We start from the raw sequence: 16,583 nt of genomic DNA on the forward strand, positions 1-16,583 counted from the left end.
TGGATCGAGTAGAGTACTTTCTATCTCCTTCTACACCTGAAAACACACCAAAACATGCAATGCCTATGCAAGATGATCCTAGATGCCTAAGTATGCGAAATAAGCTAAAATAGTGCAAAATGATATGCTACAATGAGCAAATGCACAGCTAAATGATGATAAACATACACCTAAAATGAGTAAAATACAGTGTTATCAACTCCTCCAAACTTATCTCTTGCTTGCCCTCAAGCAAACAAAAAAACTTAAGTCGAAGGAGAGGTTTGAAGGTGGGGATTCAAAAACCGAAACATGCATATAAAACGGGTAAGCTCAATGTCCAGGTAGCTAATTCTAGGTTGCAAGATGATAGACCCTTACTTAAAAACGTTAGTCATACTCGTCACAATGCAACCTAACAACTTGCCTTAATATATTCAAGCATTCCCATCAATCAATTCCCTTTAACATTCATTAAACACAAACAGTGGATCAAGCAATGCAATGGTTATGAACTCACTTGGTTTCGGGCTTAGGCTAAGAGACAAAAATTGTCCCTCTAGTGGTTTGGTCGAGTAACAGGGGACTCTCAGAGAAAAGATTGAGCTTCAGTAGAATGCTAAAGGTAAAAGCAAATGGACACATACAAGAACAGACTCCCATCTACCCAATGATATAGTATGATAGCTCAGAAGATGATCCCAGTCCCATAGATGTCCTAACTCTACCCATTTTCTCATTCTTTCTCTCTTTTTGGTTCAAGTTCTAAGGGGTTCTCTTTGAAACGATTTAAGAGTCTAGCGGGTTTGGTTTTATACTTTGACAAACTTAAGGCTTTTCTTCTAATCTTAGCAAATAGGGCGTTTTACCCTTTTCTTTGAATCACAATGTCTAACTTCTTTGAATTCCAAACCCTTTACTATACTTAACACTTTTGTATCCCCCTTAAGAACTCTAAACTCTTACTCTCTTTTTTTTTCTTTTCTTTTCATTCTGATTCTCATTCCCATTCATTCCATACACATTCCCAATCCCAAATACAAGTCTCCACCTAGTCCTAGCTAACCCTAAAAGCGTGGGCTAGGTCTACATGAAAGACTGCTCTTGTCGTCTCATACCTAACACGTTATACCAAGCACAATAAAAAAAGACCTCACAATCACACATAAATGATCTTTGGCTTGAAATAAGGCTAGGCTAAGGGTATGGGAAACTGCTCTAAAAATGAGAGACAGCTACTTGGATTAACAGAGGGTGGTGAAGTGAATAAGATAATCCAAGTATGTATATGGTAGCCATGAGTTCACAAACAATGCATAGACATGATAATTGCAAATTCAGTTCGGGTTCTAATAGATAAGGAATGGCATCAGATAAGCGAGTTTCGAATCAAAGTAGTATAGTCAAGTTACAAATTCAAAGCAGGGTGTAGTCTTACTTTAGAGGTACAATCGGTTATGCAACATAGAAGTAACTGGGCATTGAACTTACTTCATTGAATCAAAACATGCTTATCGGTATGAAATCATCACTATCCCCTATGCAAATGAGCAATCCTAAATGCAAGCACACTATATACAATCCTAAAATGATATGCAATCTACATGACACTCTGTTTTTGTGAAATCATTTTCTGAAATTTTTTCAAATTTTTATGGTTTTTCTATGCCTTAGATGATGCCAAATTTGAAATAAGAAAAGAGAACACAATGTTAAACATGTCTTGAACCCTCCCCCAAACTTAAATTACACACTCGCTTGTGTAATAAAATCTGAAAGAGAATTCAAGACCAAAGCACAAAACACACAAAGAAAAATAAAAACAAATGCTATGGTATATACAATGGTTGAGGTGGTGTTACCTCAGTGATCAGGTGAAGTAGATGGAGACATAGTCATCCATACTCTCTTGGGTATAGGCAGGGGCTGAAGTTGAGGCGGGAGGGTTTTGCTCGTTCTGTCCGGTCGAGCGTGTGAAAGCTCGTCTCTGCCTACTCCTTGGCTCTCTCAGCTCGGAGATCACTTCCCGAGGCTCAAAAGATGAAGCTCGGGGTTGATCGATCCTTTCAGCTCTCCTTGCAGCTGAGCTCGTTGAACCGCTTCTTCTTACTTCGGGGTTGGAAGACGGTGGCCTTGGCTTACTCTGGAAGTCCTTGAGTTGAGCAGCCATACTGTTCAGCTACTTCTTCATTGTTCTCATCTTCTTCTTGAAACCCTTCATTGTCTTGTTGTAAAGGTTTCCAAGCTCTTCAAGCACACCAAGCTTCTTGTGAACTTCAGCAATCTCATCTCCCTCTTGCTTAGCACCTTCTTCATAATGAGCTTGCTCTTGTTCGCTAGTCCCTTGCTCCGGTTGATCAATATGTTGCTCAAACTCGATTTGCTCCTCATAATCAGCTTGAGTAAAGTACTCATGTTGCTCATAGTCGGCTGGGCTATATTCCGGTTCATCCTCTCGAGCTCCTCCAATGTCGATGTTCAAGGCAGAGGGAAATGGCATGAAATTGATGTTGCGCCTTGTCTTCACCAAAGTCCGATTCTCGCATTGTAGGGGTAGAAGAGAAGGTCCAAGCTCCGAGTGGTTGAACTTGAAGAGATAGCGATCCGCTAGAGTTGTTTTCTCAAGAAAATCCTTCCCCTTGAGATAGTCTAGGTCAATGAACTTAGGCAACACGTCAGGGGTTCCGAATTCCATACCCACAACTCCTAGTATTGGCGTTAAGAGACCACCAACACAAAGACTCCCGTGAATTCCCGAGCGATGGATGGTTGCAGCTTACTCCTTATAGCTCAATAGGTGATCCAAGAGAACAACACTCAACGAAGTGTCTGCTCTATCACCCGCCAAATTCCTCCCATCTTTTGTCTCTCTCAAAATAAAGACCAAAGATTGGTCTATCATGCAAAGCTCCTCTTCACCAACAAATCTGGTGGCCTTCTTTGGAAAGAGGGTGTTGGCGATGCATTGGTGGAGGTGTCTAATCACGGGATTATGGATTGAAGAACTCTTGCTCTTGGTTGGCGAGAAGGGCTTCGGACCGGCTATTGTATTCCAAAGAGATTTCAGCTCTTCTTAATCATAGTCTTGGCGGATTCCTTCTCCACTTGGAAACCCAAAAATGGAATCAAGATGGCGAATATCAAGAGTATACTCGACATCCCTAACTTTGAAAGTTATGTAACCAAGACCTCCTATCTCCTCTTTCTCCGAATCATCAACACAAAAATGAACCTTGAGGGTTGCAAGGAGTTGGCAGCTCTCCTATTTGTATCCCCCACATTGGCAGCTCATGAATGTTGCAAGATTGGCCAATTCCATCAAGTATTCCATATCACCACAAATACCAAGCTCTTGCATCGTTTCCTTATGAGGGTATCTAGTTCCCTCAAACTTCAACTCCTTCAAGTATTGATAGTACTCGCTCAGGATTGGCTCTCTCTTCCTCCTTGGCCGGTTTCTTCTCCCAACAGGGGTTGGTGTATCATCCCCGATGATCTCAACCTCTTCCTCAGAAACCGCTTCTTCAAAGGGTGCCTCTTCATGGTGTTGTTCTTCAGCTTCAACGACCCTCTTTCCCCGAGCTACTTCTTCTCTTTGCATGGTTGAGCGGCTTGAGCTTCCTCCTTGAATCGAGCTTGATCTTTTAGCACGGCGAGCATGGCGAATTTGGCGTTCAGTCATGCCACTCATGTCAAAAGCCTCAACTTCTTCATTATCAGCAGAGGATCTTCTTGCCCGAGATGAACTCTTCCTTCTTGAATCCATGGAGATTGGTGGTGAGCTTCGACAGGGCAAACAAGAACAATTCTCCAAGAGGTATCAAAAAAGAAAGGAATCGGTTTCTTTGGTGATGTAATTTTTAGCTTGAAACCGATTGAATGTTTGAGGAAAGACTTAGGAGTGGTCGAGTAACTTTGGTGAAGTATTGGTGAAGGGGAACGGATTCTTAAAGAGTGATAGGGAGCGTTTTGGGGAAGGGTTTGGAATGAAGACTTCAAAGCTTTGTGAGGGGGTTGCGAAAACGAGATGATGAAAGAGAGAGTTTCATGGAGGGTTTGTCGAAATCAATGGGTGGAGGAGATTGGTCTTTGGTTTGCTTTGGAAGAGATAGAAAAGTTGATTGGAAATGGTGATGGGCATGGGTAAATGGTTTGTCCGTTGAATAATGAAGTGAAGGGGAACAAGTGGGACATGCGACACCACTTCTTGGTCTCCAAATAATTCAAGCTCAAGTAAAGGATCGAGCATCTTCTTTAGTTGCGCAAAATTTGATCCAACGGTGGAGAGCTTCTCATTCTTGTTTACTCGATCAAACGGACCAAAATAAACTTCAGGAAGTCACTCGCTCAAACGGTGGTGATGCACCTCTCATTTGATCATCCAAATCAATGGCTAAAAATACTCCTCCTCATTCTACTCGATCAACGGTTGAGATCTTTTTTGACTTGGTTTGAATTTACTCGACTGTTGACTCTCTTAGGGTCACTAAAACAAACTTGAAACACTTAAAGAAAAACATCAAAAATAACAAGAAAAATAGAAAATTATATACATGGATAGACATGGGACTTCCTCCCAAGTGAGCTTGTTTTAAGTCACTAAGCTTGACTCTTACAGAGCTTAGTCAGAAAAAAGGTTGAAGCGACGATCAGAGAAGTCCTCATCTTCAGTGGTTGAATTTTCAGTGCTTGAATCATACTCTCCATCCTCTCTTGAGATATGGTAGGATGAGTACTCATTTGATTTTTCTTCAAAGTAAGCGTCTTTTTGATCAGTAGAGTAGTCTTCTTCTTCTGAACCAGGCTCCCTTGACCAATCCTCAAATTCAAAACTGGGGTAGCCTTTAACCATTTCTTGAAGTTCCAAGATTGCATGGTTCAGTCCTTCCATCTTGTAAGTTAGCTCCCCAATGGTATCCTCTTGAGCTTTGTATCCAACCGAGAGTTCCAGAAGTTCTTCAGCAACAGAATCATGAATCAAGTGTTCTTCTTCAACAGAGGGGTTGGTGGGATGTTTAGGCACTCCTCGAGAATAAGTCGGAATAGGAGTTTCCTCCTCACTCAACAACTTGCTCTCTCGGCTTCTTTCCTCTAAGTGAACTCCTTTCTGATCTTCTGGTGCAAACCATTTGATATAACCCGATTTTCACCGATTTTATCTATGTTTTAGGTATAGGATTTTGAGTCTTTATGTTATTTCTCGAATCTTTTTAGTGTCTTTTCAGGTATTCTATGCAATGGGACAACAATGGAGATAAGGAGACATTTTGGAGCAAAAGCTAAAGAAAAGGAAGCGAAGGACGATTTTGGTTCAGGAATCAGCGAGGAGTGTCGACCGACACACTCTTGCTGTCGATCGACACCAGTTTTGGCCCAACAAGAACCCTAGACGCTTTCGAGTTTACAGAAGCTCAAGTTTGCCCCAAAAGATTTTCCTATTTGCATTATTAGTCTATGGACGTTTTTAGGGTCTATATATATTGTTTTTAGACCTAAGTTTCTTTTATCAAGTCTTTTATCAAGTTCTTTGCAAACCCTATTGTAAGAGACATAAGTTATTCATCCATTGTTTTTCAGAGTTTCATTCAGATCTATATACAGTGAAGAGATCCTTTCTTTCTCCTTCTCTATTTACTGTGTTTATGCTTTCACCCTCAAATATGTTGTTTGTTTCATCCAATATGTCTGAGTAATCTGCTTGTTAGGAATAGGGTTTCTCATTAGGGATTCATATGGTTTAGTAGATTGCCCCCTTTGCTAGGTTATCTGTAGAATTCTTCATCTTTAATTATGCCTAATGCTAGATCTAGAGTAATTAATTGGATCTTGAATCCAGACAATAGATATGCCCGCCATAGGTATCTGTAGTTGGATCTATTATTTGATGAGTCTGGTTTATAGGTGTGTAATAAAAATCGGCCTATCTACTAAGATGAACAATTGAACTCATTAAGAATGCATATTTAGGTTGATAGTTTCTCAGCTTCTCCGGTTATTATTAGCTATAGATATAGGGAGTTTCGCGGCACGCCCACTGGTTATTCCATAATTAGAGTTCGAGTTTAAGAATGATTCGATAACAACCTAGCTTTCATTAGATCTACTAACCAATAGTTTCCTGAGAATACCTTGTTCCTAGCTCTTTATTAAATCGTTTACAACACAATCAATTTGCTGTCTTTTTACTTTGTTCTCTTTTATTTTCACTCATACCCTGCTAGCTTAATCTCGACATTTAACTCACTGTTTAAACAAAAGAACCCCGTGAATTCGATCCTAAAATACTACAATTGATCTCTTATTTGAGAGAGTAGTTCTAGGTAATTTGAACGATATCAAATTTGGCGCCGTTGCCGAAGTTCTTGGGATTCATCTTTGAGTTTTGTTTAGAGATTTCGTCTAGTTTTTACTTCTATTTTGTTACTCACGCGTTTCTTGTTTTCTTCTTTTCTGTGTTTCACGTGTATGCCTAGGCAAACAAGGAGCACAAAACAGAAAGAGCTTATCAACTTGTCTGTTCTAGACTGGGGAAAACTTGAACACACCAACCGAAAAACTCAGAACTTAGCAATGGCTGACAGAGTCATCAGAGCTGATGCAGAAGGAGTTTTGAGAGGTGAGGATGGGCAAGCCTACAATGAGGCTGGTTAGAGATTGGATGATCATGGAGTCATCCTACCTGAGGACGCCAATAAGGATCAGGCGCGCCTCAATGCGCAGTTAGCTGCTAGAGACGCAGCAAAGCTCGGTGTTGAGCGACACCAACTAGGTGTCGATCGACACCATCGGGAGCATCACGCCGATGCAATCGGTGTCGAACGACACAACAGAGGTGTCGATCGATAGCAATACCAAATTCTTGCAGCTATTCCTCCAACTGCGGAACCACGTCGTACTCTTGGGGATTTCAACAGGCCTGGCTACTTTGCTTTAGTTGGCAAGCATCCTTTCCATGGCTTATCTCATTAGCAGCCAATATATCATATCGAGCGATTTGAGGATCTTGTTCTGAGCATCAAGGCTAATGGAGTCTCAAAGGACTACCTGAAGGAATTGAACTATCTACGAAGATGAACAATTGAACTCATTAAGAATGCATATTTAGGTTGATAGTTTCTCAGCTTCTCCGGTTATTATTAGCTATAGATATAGGGAGTTTCGCGGCACACCCACCGGTTATTCCATAATTAGAGTGTGAGTTTAAGAATGGTTCGATAACAACCTAGCTTTCATTAGATCTACTAACCAATAGTTTCCTGAGAATACCCTGTTCCTAGCTCTTTATTTTACAACACAATCAATCTGCTGTCTTTTTACTTTGTTTTCTTTTATTTTCACTCATACCCTGCTAGCTTAATCTCGACATTTAACTCACTGTTTGAACAAAAGAACTCCGTGAATTCGATCCTAAAATACTACAATTGATCTCTTATTTGAGAGAATAGTTCTAGGTAATTTGAACCATATCACCATTCTGTTGTGAAATCTTCGTCCTCCTTGATAGCTAGTGCAGTTTCCATCTTCTCTGAATCAATACCATTTGAAAACTTTTAACTCTTTTTTCAAACATTCATAGTTGATCTTTCAGCTTCATCACCTTTGAAGATAATCCCTCTATGACTCTGCTTTGCCATTTAAATTTTTTTCTCATCTCATACCAGTCATCTTTTGTAGGATCTTCAGTCTGAGCTAACCTTTCTATTGCTCTCTTCCTATGGTCAAAAGTTCTCTTCAGCTTGCTGAGTTGAGAAGTATAGTTAACTCTTGGTGGGGTTTCAACTTCTGTTTCTTTATCAATATCCATGTCCTGAATCCCAAAACTTTGACCTCCTGTTGTGGATTTCCCTAAAGCTTCTCTGATGTCAAACTTCATCTTGATGCCTTTTTCAAGGTTCAGATTAATTTTTCCATTCCTGACATCTATGATTGATCCAGCTGAAGCTAAGAATGGTCTGCCTAGGATCAGGGGATCCTTGCCTTCTTCATTTACGTCCAATACCACAGAATCTGTAGGCATATTTCCAATCTTGACAGGCATATTTTTTATTCGGCCATGAGGATGTGCAACAGAACCGTCAGCTAAGAGTAAAGCTAAGTTGTAGAACTTGTATTCCATGATCTTTAGCCTTTTAGCTGTAGAGAGAGGGATAAGGCTAACAGATGCTCCCAAATCACAAAGGCACCTATTGAATGTCAATGGTCCTAGAGAGCATGGTAGAGTGAATGAACCGGGATCATCAAGCTTTTCTTGGATGACTTTCTTCTTGTATGTTTCTTGAGTGGAGGCACTGCTAATCATCTCTTGATTTTGGTCCTTCTTGAGTTTTTTAATTTTGAACTTTTTTCCCAATTGGTGAGTATTCAGCAAAGGTGTGTGCTCTATAGTCCAGATGAATTGCTGGGTGGCAGGTGCAACAATTTGAGTTGAATCCCCCCTTCTTGAATCATACTTTCCTTAGTATGGGGAGTCTGATGACTTGTTGGAGACTCATCTTCTTGGTGGATTGTGATAGCATTTGTAGTACCATAGTCCTTAGGATTCTGGACTGCTTTCCCTGGAAGTTGCTGAGGATGCTTCGGAGCAGAGGTTGATGCAAATTGACTCTCCACATACCTGATTTTTGAGTTCAAAGCTTCGAATTTGACATTTAGATCGTTATAAGAACAATCGATCTTGTTGTGTAATTCAGCTATCTTCTTGTCAAGCCATAGCTCCAGTAGCTTGTCCTTGAATGATTTGTCGAATGAGTTGCTTAATTTCAGGATCTTGAGCTACATCCTTGTTCAGGAAGTTTCCATTGGAGGCGGTGTCGAGAAGCATTTTGATCTTTGGTAAAGCTCCTCTATAGAGTGTGCTCAATAATGAAGCTTTGTTGAAACCGTGATAGGGGCACTGAGTGATGTAGCTTTTAAACCTTTCCCAAGCTCCTCTATAGAGTGTGCTCAATAATGAAGCTGTGTGAAACCTGAGATCTCGTTCTTCAATCTAGCGGTGCGAGCAATAGAGAAGAACTTGGCAAGAAAACCTTTCTTACAATCGTCCCATGAGTTGATGGAGTCTGGGGGTAGAGTCTTCTCCCAATGGTGTGCCTTGTCTCCCAAAGAGAAGGAAAATAGTATGAGCTTCAACATATCTTCAGTGACACCATTGATCTTAGTAAGGCCACAGAGCCTATCAGAGCTGTCAAGATGGTCCAGGGGATCTTCCATAGGTAGACCATGAAACTTGTTTCCTTGGATCATGGAGATGAGACTACTCTTGATCTCAAAGTTGTTGTTATGAACTGGTGGAGGCACTATCCCTTGTCTTTGGTGATGATTCCTTGGGGCATCACCAGCACCAATGTTTCTTGGTTGATCAACATTAGGTGGGTCTTGAACATCAATTGGTCTGTTCTGTTGATCCATAGCAGCTGGTCTTTGTTGATCACAGGTTGCCTTTGCTTTGGTGTCTTCTAACTCACGAGCTATTCTGTCTATTCTGTCTCTGAATGGTAGTAGGTGTGCAGAACCTTTGGATCGAGTTTGCATGCACAAAGATTAGTACCTATACCACAAAAACAAGCAGACGAAATGATGAGTTAGTAACTTGATAAATGTAAAAGAACTTGATCTTAAAAGTTTCTAATATCTTGAATGTAACAATGCAACAATGAATTGGCAACAGCACCAAATTGATAAGTAGGTTTTTTAGGCCTACAGCTGAAGGGTGTGAGGTTTAGTTCAATTCCCCTACAAGCACTAACATGTCGATGCAGTTATAGGGGATGTCAATCCAGTCCACTGTTTATTGCTAGCAATCAAGATGTGTAAATAAGCAACTAAGTCAAGCCAGATTATAGAGATGGTTGGTGTCTAGTAACAATCCTAGGTTAGGATTCAAACAAGTAAAAATAAGAACTTTAAGAGCCCTACTCGATTATTGGGTCGAGTAGAACGAACATGTGACAAAATTAAGAATTAAAATGCAATCAATAGGGGATACAAATAGGGGATACAAATAACAGGTAAAGAAAAGTGCAATCAAAAAGGGATACAAATAACTCTAATAGAAGTTCTTAGGATGGATTCATTGATAAGGGCAACTCTAGGGTTCATCAGATGGCTGATAGGTGAAAGGTAGATACCCTTGACGATAGATTCAAAAACCGGGTCAATCCATTGTCGTGACAGAGACCCCCAAAACTCTACCACCTCCTAATCTCAAATGTCGTTGATGAAACATAGCAGAGCAGGGTTTAAGAAACAATCTACCAAAGCTAATAAGCAGACAAGCCAATGTCTTGGTCGAGTCTACAAATCTCTGGAATTCGTAGATCAAACGTCCATTTGAACGTCTTTTGGACGCTGGACGTCTATGATCGAATCTCCACATTAGCCAGCAAAAACCGCATAGGGGCCAAGCGAATCCAGAAGGGTTCTAACCTAATCTTAATCACCTAACTAAACTAGATATTACCCTAATCTAATCCATCCTCAAGAACCCTAATCACTACTCAAGCAACATTCTCAAGAACACAAACCCAGAAATTACTGAAATCATACCAAAATGTAGATCTAAACAAGCTAAACAACTTTACTTAAACAACTAAATGCAAAAACGAAATAGATTAAGAGTAATTAAGTATTGAAGATTCATAAACACAACGAAAAACTAAAGGATAAAAGATGGATCCTTTGGACAAATCCAAAGTGATATATTTCTAGTAAAATGTTGAAACCCTAGATTCACTAGAAGACAAGAGAATTGAGGCGGTTTGGGCAAATGCTCGATCTTAGGGATCGAGTAAAGAGGGTGCTGCAAAGTCTGCGCCTTTGTGTCTATGCTCCGAGTGATCAATTGGTCGAGTAGATGCTTCTTCCTCTCCTATCCGTATGCTCAGATGTCAGGTTGAGTGGGGAATGAGGAGGATCCGAAGACGCTTTGATAGCTCAACAAGTCTTGTAGAGTTGGTCACCCTTGGTCGAGTAATGGGTCGGGTAGAGGATCGAGTAGGAGGGGCGAGTAGATCAATTTGCTGCTTCATCCGAGGCTGCCTTGGTCGAGTAAGAGGGTCAAGTGAATTGCAGCCTCCTTTGTAGCTGCCTGGATCGAGTAAAGAGGTCGAGTGAAATGATGCCTCTTCTGTAGCTGCCTGGATCGAGTGAATGAATCGAGTAGAGTCCTTTTTATCTCCTTCTGCACCTGAAAACACACCAAAACATGCAATGCGTATGCAAGATGATCCTAGATGCCTAAGTATGCGAAATAAGCTAAAATGGTGCAAAAATGATATGATACAATGAGCAAATGCAAATCTAAATGATGATAAACATACACATAAAATGAGTAAAATACAGTGTTATCACCTAACCGAATGGACTGTGTAGGGACATGACCAACGAGAAGACAATTTTCCAGGAGATAATGTTAATCTAGAATCATACAGAAGTACTTGGTCATTAGTCTCTAAGGTTCGAGTGAGGATCTTCTTGTCATGGTAAGCTTTTGTGTGTTCTTTGTAGACCTTTGAGTTGTCATAGGCATGAATCCTTATCTCAACAAGCTCATTCAACTGAATAAGTCTCCTTTCCCCAGCTGATTTGATGTCGAAATTCATCATCTTAACTGCCCAAGCTGCTTGGTGCTCTAATTCCACTGGAAGATGACGAGCTTTACCATAGAGAAGATGAAAAGGTGTGGTCCTAAGAGGAGTTTTGAAAGCTGTTATGTAAGCCCATAGTGCATCATCTAACTTGTAAGACCACTCTTTTTTCGATTTTTCAACTGTCTTCTCAAGAATCTCTTTGATCTGCCTGTTGAAAACTTCAACCTGACCGCTCGTTTGTGGGTGATAGGGAGTAGCAACTCGATGCTTAACTCCATACTGAATAAGCAATTTTACAAGAATCTTGTTAATGAAATGCTTACCTCCGTCACTAATGACTATGCGTGGCACTCCAAAACGACGGAAGATGATAGACTTGAAAAGTTTCATGACAACTGCTGAATCTTTTTTGGACTAGCTATAGCCTCTACCCACTTGGAAACATAATCGACAGCTAATAGGATGTAGAGATTCTTGTTGGATGGTGGGAAGGGTCTCATAAAATTTATATCCCAACAATCGAAGACTTCAACTTCGAGGATAAATTTCTGGGGCATCTCATTACGCTCGCTTATTTTTCTCCTTCTCTGACAAGGATCACATTACGATATGAATTTCTGAGCATCCCGAAACATTGTAGGCTACCAAAAAACTGCTTGAAGAACTTTGGATACTGTCTTGAAGGTTGCAAAATGACCACCATAGCTGGAGCTGTGGCAATGCGATAATATATCAGGAACCTCTGTTGCAGCAATGCATCTCTTATAAACTCCATTAGAATAATGCTTATAGAGATAAGGTTCATTCCAATAATATCGCCTAATCTCTCTCAGAAATCTCTTCTTGTTATAATCTGTGAAATTATCCGGTTCCACATCTACAGCTAGGTAATTAACAATGTCAGTATACCATGGGTAATCCTTCTCGATCGCTGTGGCGGCGCAATTTTCAGTTGATAACCAATTTTTTGTCTGATTGGGAGTGTGTCGATCGACAGTCTCAATGGTATCATTCGACACCATCGAGCTACTGCGAAAATCATCGTCTTTTGAAACGTGATAGTCTATCAACATAGACGAAGTGTCGATCGACACTAAAGCTCGATTCTGCATCTCATCACATTTGCAGTCATCTTCTTTAGCTGTATCAATCATGTATATGTTCTCCTTAGGCAAGAAATCATTAATAGGGATATCATCATCGATCCTAATGCGTCACAAATGATCTGTGACACCATTCTCAACTCATTTCTTATCTCTTACCTCGATGTCAAATTCCTGAAAAGCAAAATCCGTCTCAAAAGTCTTAGCTTAGCATCTTTCTTTTGCATTAAATACTTCAAGGCAACATGATCTGTGTGAACAATAACCTTGGATCCTACAAGATAAGATATGAACTTCTCAAAAGCAAACACCACAGCTAACAACTCCTTCTCTATAGTTGCATAATTCCTTTGAGCATCATCAAGTGTCCTACTTGCATAGTAGATGGCATGAAGTTTCTTATCTTTCCTCAGTCCTAGAACAGCCCCAACTGCAAAATCACTCGCATCACACATTACCTCAAAAGGTAGATCCCAGTCTGGTGGTTGAACAATCGGTGCGCTGATCAAAGCTTGTTTTATCTGCTCAAAGGCATCATGACACTCTTGTGTAAACTCGAATTTGACTTCTTTGCAGAGTAGAGTGGTTAGTGGTCTTGCAATTTTACTGAAATCCTTGATGAATCTTTTGTAGAAACCAGCATGTCCAAGGAAACTCCTCACTGTTTTGACATTATCAAGCGCTTGAAGACTTGTCATAACTTTGACCTTGGCTCTATCAACATCTATACCATGCTCAGATATTCTGTGACCGAGAACTATCCAATCCTGCACCATAAAGTGACATTTCTCCCCATTCAAAACTAGACGTTTCTCCTCACATCTTGCCAATACCTTGTAGAGATTCTCTAAACAATCCTCAAACGATGATCCATAAACTAAAAAATCATCCATGATGACCTCCATGATATCCTCAATCATGTCTGTGAAGCTAGACATCATACCTCTCTGAAATGTTGCAGGAGCATTACAAAGACCGAAAGGCATTCTCCGATAAGCAAATGTACCATAAGGGTAGGTGAAAGTCGTTTTCTCCTGGTCATCTGGATGAATCGGGATTTGAAAGAACCTTAAATATCGATCAAGAAAGCAATAGTACTTATGATTTACTAACCTCTCCAACATTTGATCGATAAATGGTAAGGGGAAATGGTCTTTCCTCGTGGCATCACATATGGAAGATCGTCTTCAATCAAAATTAGTATTCTGCGTTGGAATCACAGATGGAAGATCATCTTCAACTATTAGTTGCATCAGATGTTCGGTCTCATCTAACAGCTTAGTATATGTAGAAGTTTCATCTAACAGCTTAGTATATGTAGAAGTTTCACTGTCCAAATCTGCACTATCTTCTATGGAAGAGACCAAAACTAGCTCTAGTGGGTCTTCTAATTCCATATCTGAAATACTATCTAAAGCTAATGAAGTGAAAGAATCTATCAGGAAAGTTCTGACCTCTATGATTGGTTTCTTAACCAACGTGCTCATATCGAACTTCATAGTAAGATCGCCAACATTCAGCCCTATCCGTCCTTCTCAAACGTCTATAATCGCTCTAGCTGTGTGCAAGAAAGGTCTCCCAAAGATTAATGGATCCTTAGGTTCTTTCTCATAAGAAAAGACCACAAAGTCTGTAGCAATCATGCTCTTCTCAATCATAACAGGAACATTGCTAAGAATCCCATCTTGAATTCGGGTAGAACGATCTGCCAGCACAAGAGTGATAAAGGTAGGCTCAAGATTGGAATACCCAAGACGCATAGCAAGCGAGCGAGGCATCAGATTCACACTAGAACCGGGATCACATAAGGCTCTTGGGAAAGAATCATAGTTGATGGCGACACTTAGTACAAAGGTTCCGAGGTCAGGTAACTTCCTTGGAAGTTGTCCATGAATGATATCGCTACCCTGCTCTGAAATCTTCATAACACTGTATTCTTTTGTCAAATTCTTAGTGACCATCGTCTTGACATACCTTCGTATTGCTGGAGAGAGATGAATATCTTAAACTAGAGGCATCTCAAAATTCAGCTTGTCAATCATAGCCTTGCATCTGACATCATCTAAGGCTAGTCTTGACTTTTTAGGACTCTTGGGGAAAGGAATTCGCCGGTTTGGTGACTTAGTTTCAGCTGGATGTTGCACATTGTCTGAACGAGCTGGGTGTCGATCGATAGGAGGTGGGTGTCGATCGACACTATCGGGAATAATTTCCTCCTCCTCAATGAAATTGTCGATTCCACTCGACAAAGGTAAAACAGAGTCGTCAAGAGTAATTGGTGTTGATCGGCACCCTGATGTATCAATCGACATTGAGGATTTTTCTGTAACTGGAATAGATGAAATCTGAGTTAAACGTTCGCGCTGAAGGATTAGGTTTAGTTGCTTTCCACTGCGTAATGTGACTACATTGATAGATGCTGATGTAGGAGAAGGCTCAAATATATGAGATCTCAGGTTGTCGATCTTCCCATTAAGATCTGTGTAGACAGAATCAAACTTGTCATTAAATTCAACCACGAGCTTTGTATGGCTCTTAAGAATCTGCGCAAGCATGGATTCCATTCGGCGGTCGGAGGAGGGTGGAGGGGCTTGGATAGGAGCAAAAATTGCTGAAACATGATTCTCTTTACTTGCGGTGGCAATCTCAACTGAAAATCTTTGTTCTGTGTCAATATCATGTGTCGAAATACTAGTTACAGCTGATAAGTGTACATTTTACATGTTTTGAGCATCCATTTGTCATCACTTTAGCATCATATCAACACTGTTTTATATCATTTCTCATCATTTGTCATCACTTTGCATGTTTAGGATAGTTTTGCATGCATGTTGCATATTTGTGTTGTTTTCAGGTGATTTGGAGCTGTTGGCAAGCTAATTGGAAGAAGCGGACCTGATCACAACAAAACACTCGACCCCCTTGCGAGTAGATGGTTCCACGACTTTAACAAACCACTCAACCCCCTGGTCGAGTAGAAGACCTCATCACTTCACGTCACCACTCGACCCCCTGGTCGAGTACCACCATGAGAGTCACTCGATCACATCCACTCAATCCCATGGTCGAGTATCATCATCTCCACCACTTGACCATCACTCGATCACCCAACTTGACCACCTGGTCGAGTACCTCCATCACCTTCACTCGTTCGCTCTAACACCAAGCCGAGTACCACCATCTCTATCACTCGACTTCATACTCGAGTGCCAGCTTCAGAGTCTTCTCCATTCCGCACTCAACCAGACACTCGAGCACAAGGAAGAGAAGAAGACTCCAGCTTATCACTCGATCATTCACTCGACCACCTTGGTCAAGTACCGTTCTTAATCTGTCCCAATACTGCATCATTTTGAGTATTAGGATTTTGGAATATTTTGCTATAACTAGCATGCATTTTACATTTTCGTTAACTAAGTTTTATTCCGCAGACATTGTGTTCTTGACGTTTTTGTAATCCGGATTTCTCTTAATCTATTCAGTATTCAGTGTTTGCTTTTGATTTCGTTTACTAAGTTGTTCATCCCGTTATCATCCGGCTATTACCCTATTGCTATCATGTTTTCATTCTTATCATCGTTTATATTCTCTGCAATGATGTTTGAGTAGTGACTAGGTTTCTGAGGATGGGTTAGAGTAGTTTAGAATTCTCAGTATGCTAGGTGGTTGAGTTTGATTTATAGATCCTTTCTGGATTAGTTGTTCTTCATGCCTATCGCTTTCTGATCAACTGGAATTTGAGCCCAGACATTTCCGCGCCCAAAAGGTGTTCAATGAAATGTCTGAACCACTAATTCCAAAGATTCGTGGCTTTATACCAAGTTATTGGTTGTAGGGAGCGTTTGGGCGTTAACTTGTTGATTCGTAATGCCTATTAGGTTAACTCTCGTCAATGGTGATTGAGTCTGGGACT

General features: G+C 40.6%; 4 pseudogenes across 4 annotated transcripts; 1 reads left to right on the forward strand and 3 right to left on the reverse strand.

Moving 5' to 3' along the window:
• Positions 1–1,652: 1,652 nt before the first annotated feature.
• AT3G31356 lies at positions 1,653–4,831 on the reverse strand (annotated as a pseudogene; the record flags this gene model as incomplete). The annotated part of the gene is made up of 1 exon: positions 1,653–4,831.
• A 1,574-nt stretch (positions 4,832–6,405) lies between these two features.
• On the forward strand, positions 6,406–7,024 carry AT3G31357 (annotated as a pseudogene; the record flags this gene model as incomplete). The annotated part of the gene is made up of 1 exon: positions 6,406–7,024.
• Positions 7,025–7,387: 363 nt separating this feature from the next.
• On the reverse strand, positions 7,388–9,510 carry AT3G31358 (annotated as a pseudogene; the record flags this gene model as incomplete). The annotated part of the gene is made up of 1 exon: positions 7,388–9,510.
• A 718-nt stretch (positions 9,511–10,228) lies between these two features.
• On the reverse strand, positions 10,229–16,171 carry AT3G31359 (annotated as a pseudogene; the record flags this gene model as incomplete). The annotated part of the gene is made up of 1 exon: positions 10,229–16,171.
• Between the last annotated feature and the right edge of the window lie 412 nt (positions 16,172–16,583).

The sequence above is a fragment of the Arabidopsis thaliana genome, chromosome 3, assembly GCF_000001735.4.
Source record: "Arabidopsis thaliana chromosome 3, partial sequence".
Classification (NCBI taxonomy): domain Eukaryota; kingdom Viridiplantae; phylum Streptophyta; class Magnoliopsida; order Brassicales; family Brassicaceae; genus Arabidopsis; species Arabidopsis thaliana.